The 9937-nt window shown below is 31.6% G+C and overlaps 1 protein-coding gene and 1 pseudogene across 2 annotated transcripts in view; one reads left to right on the top strand and one right to left on the bottom strand.

Annotated features, from left to right (window-relative positions):
- The window catches only part of LOC107143112, a 15071-nt pseudogene that overhangs the window by 773 nt on the left and 4361 nt on the right, over positions 1-9937 (bottom strand).
- Positions 6280-9937, top strand: part of Eaf2 (ELL associated factor 2) — a 39939-nt gene continuing 36281 nt past the window's right edge. The window contains exons 1-2 of one of the 2 annotated variants that reach the window (XM_015486879.2): positions 6280-6298; positions 7624-7718. The gene's annotated coding sequence lies outside the window, so the exon portion shown is untranslated. The remainder of the gene's footprint in view (positions 6299-7623; positions 7719-9937) is intronic. The other variant, XM_048794447.1, reaches the window with a different exon arrangement.

Here is a 9937-nt window from a genome sequence, read left to right as displayed (position 1 = left end):
TTTTTTTTTTTTTTTTTTTTTGGTGGGGAAAAGTTCTTAACTATTTCAATCTCTCTCTTTCCAAACCCAGATTTCATTGTTATCAAATACTAATTATCGAAGTATTTGAAGGTGTGTTATTAATTTCTTTATTGGGAAGATTTTTATCTTTATGATTTCTACCCTTTGGTTTACCCACTTGTTTTAATAGTTGGATGACATGACAGGAAGGAAAAGTACAGCATATGATTTTGTCTATAAAACATTCATTTTTTGCATAATAGCCCTCATAGAATTCTAGAGCAGGAAGGAAACGTTGAGATCATTGAATCATGACCTCTTATTTTTCTATGGCAAAATAGTAAAGCAGATATTTTTTCACTTCCTTTCTCCAGCTCAGCCCTTCTTTACTGTTTCATCGTTCCACCTTTTTCAGTCATTCTGTAAAGAAACTTTATGGATTTTATTCTGAACGTTCAATGGTTCAATTTAAACACCTAATTAAAATTCAGTCTCCAAAAGTTTACTTAGATTGTAGACAATCTAGTTTTACTAGTTCATAGTAAATGTAAGAAGAATCAATGGTTTTAACCCTTCAAAGATATGCTTGCATTTTATTAAAGGGGTTTCTTAAGCAATATTAACATCCATTTTATAGAACAATTGGGGAGATATATGACAAGAGAAGATCTTCAGAGCTGTTTTTGTTTATTCTTTATTGGATGGCCATACTCTGTCATCTAAATCTCCCCGTAGTGAGACAGTGCTGTACTGGCTCTGTGGTTTCTCTTTCTCTTCAGTTTCATTTCCCAAAGCAAGATATGGTTCTTATCTGTTTTCTACAGTCCTTTTTCTCATAGTATCTCCTCTCTTCTTTCTCAAGTATGCAGTAATTTTTAACTTTTATTAAAAAGTACAACTTTTTAATTTTTCAAGTTATAAGGTTTAAGATTATAAAATTGCTCTAGAATATATTTTTATATAATTTGGGTATACATTCTCTTCTAGGGGAATAAACCTGAAATTAAATTAATAAAAATGTAGCCTTTGACAAGTTCCTTGCTAGTGCGTCAAAGCATTTCACTTATAAAGGTTCTTAATATCCCAGAATTAAATCTTCAAAGTTAGAGTTAGATAATCCTGGTACAAGAATGATGATAAAAATAGACAAAACAACAATAATAGTAACCATAAATAAACCTAGATGTTTGAACACACAGTTATGTAGAAGACATTAAAAATTTTTTCAGTCTTTTTTCCCCTTTCTTGTTGAGCAGGCGTATGGTTTTTCCCTAGGTGATCTTCACTCCTAAGAATTCAGAGTGAGGGAATAGAAACTATAGAATAGAGAATGTGACACATACATAGGACAAGTGCATCCAATTTATAACTAGCACTCAAGCTAATGTAATTTGGGAGAAAATAGTATTCTGTCTTTTATGTTCAGGGGAAATTTGGATAGTTTAATATACTAAGGCTTTAGACAAACCTGATTGGGAATCCTATCCTCTACTTTCTCTCCCTCCCTGCCTATTTAAAAAATATATATATGTATATGTATATACATACACACACACACAAACACATATATATGCACACACACTTTGACTTTGGTGATATTTTTTAAACTCTTAGCCCCAGTTTTCTTATGTGTAAAACGGTAATGATAATAGTGACATTTCATAATTTTTGTAAGGATTAAGTAAGATGGCATAAACATAGAGCAGTATTAGGTGCCTGGAAAAATTTGAATTGTAATCATGATTGGTTTTGAAGAGTTATAGTAATGTATATATAGGGAGTGCCAATGAATGTAATTTCTATAAACTTTTAAAAAACATTTATCAGACTTTGAAAATAAGATCTATTAAAAAGTCTGGCATGTGGTCAGGAGGTATAGTATGTTCTTACAATTGTAAACTAAATGATTAGCAGTAGTTGATTCACTGGTAAAAGAGTTTGAATAAAATAATTCAGTAGAATTAATTTTGGATTTGGGATAGTGCTAGTTTTAACGTTTATTTTCAGATAAAGGTTAATAAATTATAAAATTTTTAAGTTTTCAGTGGCACCACTTTTTGCTATGATGGAATGATGATGAGCAGTGACTATAGAAAAATTGTCTTTAAGTGGACCTTCCCCTCAAAAAGTAGTAAAGCTTTAGAGCACATGTCAGAAATGATACTAATGAAAAAATGATTAAAAATATATTTATAGTTAAGATTATTTGCTTTGGATGGAATATGGGACAGAGTATGGGTTTTGGAATTAGTTGAATTAGTTCAAATTGTAAGAAATAAACTGACAATAATAATTGTATGTTCTTTTATGAAAATGTTGACATTATATGATGCTATAGCCAAAACAGAGAAGTGTTAAAGACAAAGTAGAAAATGTTTTCCTGTTCTTCACAACTATAGTTGTTGAGAGCCACAGCCAAAGGGGCCCCAGCAAACTTCCAGCTGCCAGCAAACTTCCAGCTGCCGGCTGATGATTGGCTCACAGCGGCCCCAGCAACATCTAGCTGATTGGCTCCTCGGCCCCAGCAACATCTAGCTGATTGGCTCCTCTGCGGTGATGCTCATTGGACTGTTTCCCTGCCCTTTCAGACCACGGAGCTGCTCATTGGGGGACTTTTTTTGGCTCCGCCCACGTGACCCAGCCAATCGGCCTCAAGAGCAGGAGGATTGTGGGAGGTGGAGAGAGGCTTGTGTGGGAGAGAGAGGCTTGTGGAAAGCCGGTGGTGGCAGTTGAGGCTCTGAGGATTTTTCCTGAGAGGCTGTTTTGTTTGGCGTGTGTGGTTCTAAAAATAAAGTTAGTTTCTTTTGACAAGTGGCTCCTGATTGTGCCCAGCCAGACTGCGGCATATAGTAATTATATTTGAAACCTGAAGATTCTAACATAGATAAAGGAAATCCAGAGAGAATAGATCGATGGTAGAATTGATGATAGGATTCTCAAAGTAAGAACTAAAAAGTAAGTTATTTAGTCAATTTAGAGAATACATTTGATATTTAGAGCATATGGAAAGCATGAACATGAAATTGTTCAACAAATTCTTTAATTCTAGAACTATATATGTAACCCTTTGAAATTGAAAAGTTGTTTACTTAAAAAAAAATAACATGTTTGAAGGCAAAGAAAAGGCAGTACTAAAAAGTGGAACATTTTAACTGTATAACTGTAGGATAATTAGAATTATAAATTGGTCCAGAATAGTTGTGGTATTGATTAATAAATTCATGCTTATTGTTAAGTAAAGCTAAAGATCTTTTGAGTACATTTCTGTCTTTTGCAGTTAATCTCATTCTATACAAGCTGCAGAAGGCTGTGAACTCCTTGAAATTATACAGTCTTTGATAGGTATGTTCTCAAATGTATTTTTATATGGAAGGGAAAAGTAAATGGTTTATAATTTTTATCAAATTCTCATAGGGATTTATGACTATCTCATATCTCCTAACACCCCCTAAGCACAAAACTGTGGATATAAGACAAAAAGGCCATGTCATATGAATGGATAGAGTATGTGGTTTGAGTTCCTAACTTGATCATTTCTTAGCTTCATTAATTTAAATTTCCCATTGGTAAAATGTGGTGAGAGTATTCCATTCAAAGATTTATTGTGAAAATAAAAGTGATAATAAATTGAAAAAAAATACTTCTTAATAAAACCCTAAAACAGAGGTTAAGATTAACAGATTATACTTTGTTTGGCCCTCATAGCTATATGTTTTGTCTTGAATTAATTGCGAATGCCTAAAAATCAGGGTCTTTTATATAAAAATCAAGATTTCCAGTTTTTTCCCCATAGGATATTATTATGTTCCTAATTTCCTTCTTGACCTAATTGATGTTTGGCAAAGGGATTAAAATATAAAAGAGGAAATATTATTTAAAATTATACCTCTTATGTCACTTTATTGTTAATTTTTGGTCTAAAAGCCTGGAGACCATATTTATACATTTATACCACTAAATATGCTGATTTTAGAATGAGTACTGATTTTTATCATGGTAAAATAAATATTTTACCAAGTATTTCATTAAAACAATAACATTTTAACTCAAAGATGCAAAAACTAAAAATCTTTCTATTTAATTATCCTTGTTAATTATGTCTTTTATGTCTTCTTATTTTTACCATCTAGATAGGTTAATGATCATTTCTCTTTTTTATATATTTTAAAAATGATTTTACTGCATAACTGAACATTAATCTGCTATTCATTTTCAAATAAAGCCATTTTGGCAGTTTTTTTTTTTTTTTTTAACTAGATTTCTACCTCTTTAAAAAAAAAAAACAGAAGGTGACCTGGCAATCATCAAGTCCATATCTCTTCTTGGCAGCAGTTGGCTGGAGCACAGTGTAATTACCTTCTAAGATTGGGCTTATTCATTCTTTAGGTCATTGTGGTTCCCACAGGTCTGCTTTACCATTTGGGTTACCTGACCGGCTTCTCTACAGCATCATTTAGCTGTAGTTAAATGACAGTCATCTCTCTTTGTATTTTCCTTTTGTCATTTCAGAAAAAGATTGAAAGTCAGAGGGCTATGGTTTTATCTAGGTTGCCATTACTAATGTCTTACACATTTATTATCATAGAGAATTCTCTGTCACATATTAAGTAGTGTGTGCACTCTGTGAGAACAGAAGTGTACTAGTGAAAAGAACAGAGGAATATGGCAGAATCTACACTGAAACAATAAAATCTTGAAATATACATGAATATGGTCCATAGGAAATAATGAGAAAACATATATTTTACACATAATTTAGCACTTTATATTTACTTAAAATAAGTTTGGATGTCTTTTAGAGAGGCATGAGCAACGTGAACCCAAGTCAACTACAAGGATCTTTCATATAGCCATTATGTTAAAAATACTGTGCAAAAACCACATTTCTGTTCTTTAAAAAAAAATTACAACCCAATAGACATGTCCACAAAGAAGTAAATAATACCAGGTAGTTTATATTAGATTTTGGTGAATGGCATTGTAAATGCTTCAGGAGGGGAAAGGAATTTGGGATTCTGAATAGTAGGAAATGACTTCAAGGAAGAAGGAACTTTGAAATAGGATTCAAATTCTAATAGCACAAAAATGCAGAGAAAAGCAGGACAGGCTGTAGTAGTTTAGCCTTTAGTCAGCTGAAAATTAGTTTGTCTTTAGCAGGAATGGAAGGGGATGACTCTGAAAGAATTATGAAAGAAAATATAGGACTAGATGTGAGTGATGAAGGAGGTAGAGGAATATATAGATTGATGAGAAGACCTTGAAGGAGTTAAAATTAGAAAATTGAAGACCAAAAAAAGCCCATTACCATAGGTGCTCACATAAGGCATGATGATATTTATAAATAAGGAAAGATATATATAAATAGTGAGAGATTTGAGTGGCATCTCTATTGTACATATCTTTATAAAAGAACTTTGGTTCTCACTTTAGATTCACAAATAATATATGGTAGCTCAAAATTGAAGTTTTCTTATCTACCTGTTGATATGTCTTAGCTAACCTCTCATCTTTTTATTTTAACTGGTTTTGTGCTTCCATATTCTACCTTTAGTAAATATTAGTTGCATCATCATGGGCAGGGACTTCATTTCTTCCACCTCCCATTTCCTTTATCTGTTATATAGGGATATTCGCTACTTTACAGAATTGTTGGGAAGCTAAAAGATCAAAGTGATTAGGAAAAACTTTTAAAATTGCTTCATACATAATAGCTATTATCATTGTTTTGTTTTGTATTGGTGTTCATTTTCTTAGGTTTTTATGATATCTGCTTTCTACTTTCTCATCTCTTTGATACTCAAGTTCCATTCTAATTTTTCTTCAATATCACTGTCTTCGCATCAGTTGACATTAACATTTATTTCTCTCTGTCCAAACCCTCATTCAAGCATCTAAAACTTAACACCTTCATTCTGCTTTCATCTTTCTCACTGAACTTGCCACTACTAACAAACTCTTTAGTTTATTTTCAGTTTAATCTTTATCCTTTGATTTCTCAGTTGTACCTTCTAGGGATATTATAAACCAACCTCACAGTTTTCATATTGCTTATGTTGTTTTTATATCTGTTTCTTAAAATATAGGGATAAACATTGAGATTTAAAAAAAATAATTTTGCATGTATTCAGTTTTGAATTAAAGCAGTATGAAGAATATCTGTTATAAAGATGGTGTGAATTTTTATATTCATTTATGTTTGTTTAAGGGCTAGAGGGATGGATTTCTTTTTTTTTTCAGAGTTATCACTTCCTATTTAAAAAGTTAAATATGAAGTATGAAGCATAATGTCTGGCTCATAGTAAGTGTTCTAAAAATGTTAGCCACTGTAGTTGTCGTTGTAAAGCAAGGCCAGTCTTTTGTTTATTAGCAGTGTTGATTTTATGAATATTAAAATTTCTCCTTTCCCAAGATCTACCCACCATAGTAATGGATATCCATTACTTTGAATTTAGACTTTCACCTATCAAACTTTGTTATGTAACATTGTTAACATAAAGATAAATCTGTTTAACATAAAGATAAATCTATGGGCTGGTCATGTTCTGTTGGTGCTGTATCACTGAGCTGCATTGCCATGTTCTATTTTTTTTTAATCTGGTTGGTAGTTTTACACTTGTTATTTTGTAAAAGTTCATCAAGTTTATTGTTTATTTTCTATTTTGTATGTATGCTAATTTTAATAAAGTGTTAAATAAACACATTATAACCTGAGAAATTATATATCAAAATTATTATAGTTATTGATATATATTGGTATAATTTTTTATAGCTTTCATATCTTAGAGGTTTTAAATTTGTTTAGCTTGTGATAGCTCAGTATCCTAAATTCCTTCCAGGTAATAGATTTTAATGGCATCATTTGAACCATGATTTAATTCACATTTAAAATTTATTTTAGACTCTTCTGAAGTGGAAGATTTGGTTAAATTTCAACATCCTTTAATGATGTACTTATCCATGAAAAACATAAAGCACTAAACTAAAAAGATTGCTTTTTCTTTTTTGAAGTTTGCCATGAATACTTTGCTGTGTGTTCATTCATTTTATTCTGCTATACAAGTAGTAGTAGGGACCAAAAGTAGTTTAAGAAAATGTTATGAGGGAAAAAGACTGAAAATTAAAAATATTCTACTTATATCATCTTTTAAGCAACACTGAAATTATTTAGCTTTTTAAAATAAGATTATTTTTAGTTGTAGATGGACACAATACCCTTATTTATTTGTTTGTTTGTTTGTTTGTTTTTATGTGATGCTGAGGCGCTAACCCAGTGCCTCATATGTGCTAGGCAAGCGCTGAACCACTGAGCCACAACTCCAGTCCTGAAATTATTTAGCTTTCAGCAGAAAATCTTAGACTAGTTTATTTTAGTCTAAAAATGTTTCTATCATTGTTTAATAAATAATATTTTAAGAGTATAGCTGTTTCTTTTTTTTCCTCAGAATTAAGCATACAGAAATAAACTCAGGTGTATTTTGCTTATTTGTAATAGTAATACCTTTCTAAACCATTTTAATTACTGGCTTTTGAAAACTGATTACTGCATTAGAATATGCTCATATTTTTGAGATCAAGGTATTATTGCTCTATCTTAAAAAAATCAATATTTGTATCTAATTTTAGATGATTTCAAACCTGCTTCTATTGACACTTCTTGTGAAGGAGACCTTGAAGTTGGCAAAGGTGAACAGGTGACAATAACTCTGCCAAATATAGAAGTAAGTATTTTTTTAGATTGACTAAAAGGATCTTTTTTGCAGGATTTTCAGTGAATTTAAATGAAAATAATTGCACATTTATGTAATGATGGTTAGTTAAAGTAGTTAATAAGCACAGCAAGGCAACAAAAGATATTTTAAACTATTTTGGGTGAAATAATCTTAAAATATCTTTATCTATTTAATACTTGTAAGAATTATCATAGCAAATGATTTGAAAAAATTGGTGGTCTAAGCAAATATTCATTTAATTTCTATTATGAGCTATGTTTTATATTCTTAACTAGGGATAACAACTTGTCTCTTGCCTTCTAGTTCTAATTTGATATAACAGACAGACACAAAACCATCTAGTGTTGGTTGGAGGTGGTGGTGCATGCCTGTAAATCCAGCAGCTTGGTATGCTGAGGCTAGAGGATTGCGAGTTCAAAGCCAGTCTCAGCAACTTAGCAAGGTCCTAAGCAACTCAGTGAGACCTTGTCTCTAAATAAAATACAAAAAAGGGCTGGGGATGTTGCTCAGTAGTTAAGCACCCCTGAGTTGGTACCAAAAAAAAAATTAGTGTTATAAGTTAAGGGCATATAAAAAATTCTGTGCAAACATATAGGTTGAGTCAAATACTCTCTGATAGACTTTTGAAAGACTTCACAAAGAAAACATTAATTGACTTGAGCTTTAAAGGGGGATTTTAACAAGCAGAAAGGGGGTATAATATTTACTCAAACAGAACAACATGTGAAAGGCTCTAATGCTTTGAAAGAACAAGGAATTTGTGGACTTTGTGTAGTAAATCATTGTATAATGAAAAGTGCAAGAATAGAAATGTGAAAGATAGGTTGGGATGAGATTGTGAGTATCTTTTATGTTGTGATGTAGAATTTAAACTTTATCCCATAGCCATTCGGGAACCATTAGGGGTTTTTAAGCAGAGAAAGTAATATGATTAGATTTGTAGTTTTGGAGGGCTTTTAGCAGTATAGGGAATATCTCTTACCTGAATTGCTTAGAACCGGAATTGTTTCTGATTTCTAATTTGTTTTTTTTATTTTATAAAATTTGCATGTATATAATGAAATATCCTAAGAATGGGACTCAAGACTAAATGTGAAATTCATTCAGTTCTATATGCATCTATATACAAGTTGAAGGTAATTTTAGACAATATTTGTAATAATTTTTGCATACGAAACAAAGTTTCATAGTGTAGAATTTTCCACTTGTGGTGTCATGTTGGCACTCAAAGTTTTTTTTTTTTTTTATTTTGGAGCATTTTGGATTTTAAATTTTCAGGTTAGGGATACTTAACCTTAGTTTGGGGAAAGGTTGAAAAAGAAAGTGACCAGGTCACGGAGACCTTAAACAAAAATTTTGTCTGCTTTAAAATTTCTATATATATCCATAACTATCAAATACTATTTGCATTAAAATACAAATCCTTTGTGGTATGGTCTGTTTTTCATAGTCCTTGAGTTAGAAATTTCATTTTTTCCCCTTATTTTTCTTTTCAGCATTAACACACAACTTCATTGATGATACACAAATGAAAACAATGCAAACAACAAAAGAGAGCTTAATTATAACAAATTGATTCACTGTCGTTTATGCAGAGAAAATGGTAGAAATAGTTCAAGCTAGGCAGGAAGAGAAAAAGCAACAAACATGTGTTCAGTGACGTTCATTTACCCGGCTTAAACCCAAAGACCAACTTGTTTAAATATTCAGCACTGATAATACAACATGGTGTCCATTATTCAAAATCAGTGACTGAAAGAATTTCTTTACTATATAAGCGAGGTGGAGCAAGGGAATCATTTATAATATATGTTGTTTCTAAAGTACAACGCCGAGAAGTTACTTCTAGCTCTTTGGGAACATATACATACCCAGTTTGATTGTGAATTGTCTGACTTTTACTTTCACCAAGCAATCATGGTGCCTTTTTATTCCCAGTACCTTATCAGTCCACACTTGAAATTCTTTTTTTCTTTTTCTTTTTTTTTTTTTTTTATTTTTAGCTTATTTCTTTAATTTTTTATTGTGGGTTGTTCAAAACATTACAAATTTCTTGACATATCATATTCCACACTTTGATTCAAGTGGGTTATGAACTCCCACCTTCACCCCATACACAGATTGCAGAATCACATCAGTTACACATCCATTGATTTACATATTGCCATACTAGTGTCTGTTGTGCTCCGCTGCCTTTCCCATCCCCC

The sequence above is a fragment of the Marmota marmota genome, unplaced genomic scaffold, assembly GCF_001458135.2.
Source record: "Marmota marmota marmota unplaced genomic scaffold, marMar, whole genome shotgun sequence".
Taxonomy (NCBI): Eukaryota; Metazoa; Chordata; class Mammalia; order Rodentia; family Sciuridae; genus Marmota; species Marmota marmota.
This window is presented reverse-complemented; position numbering and strand designations above follow the sequence as displayed.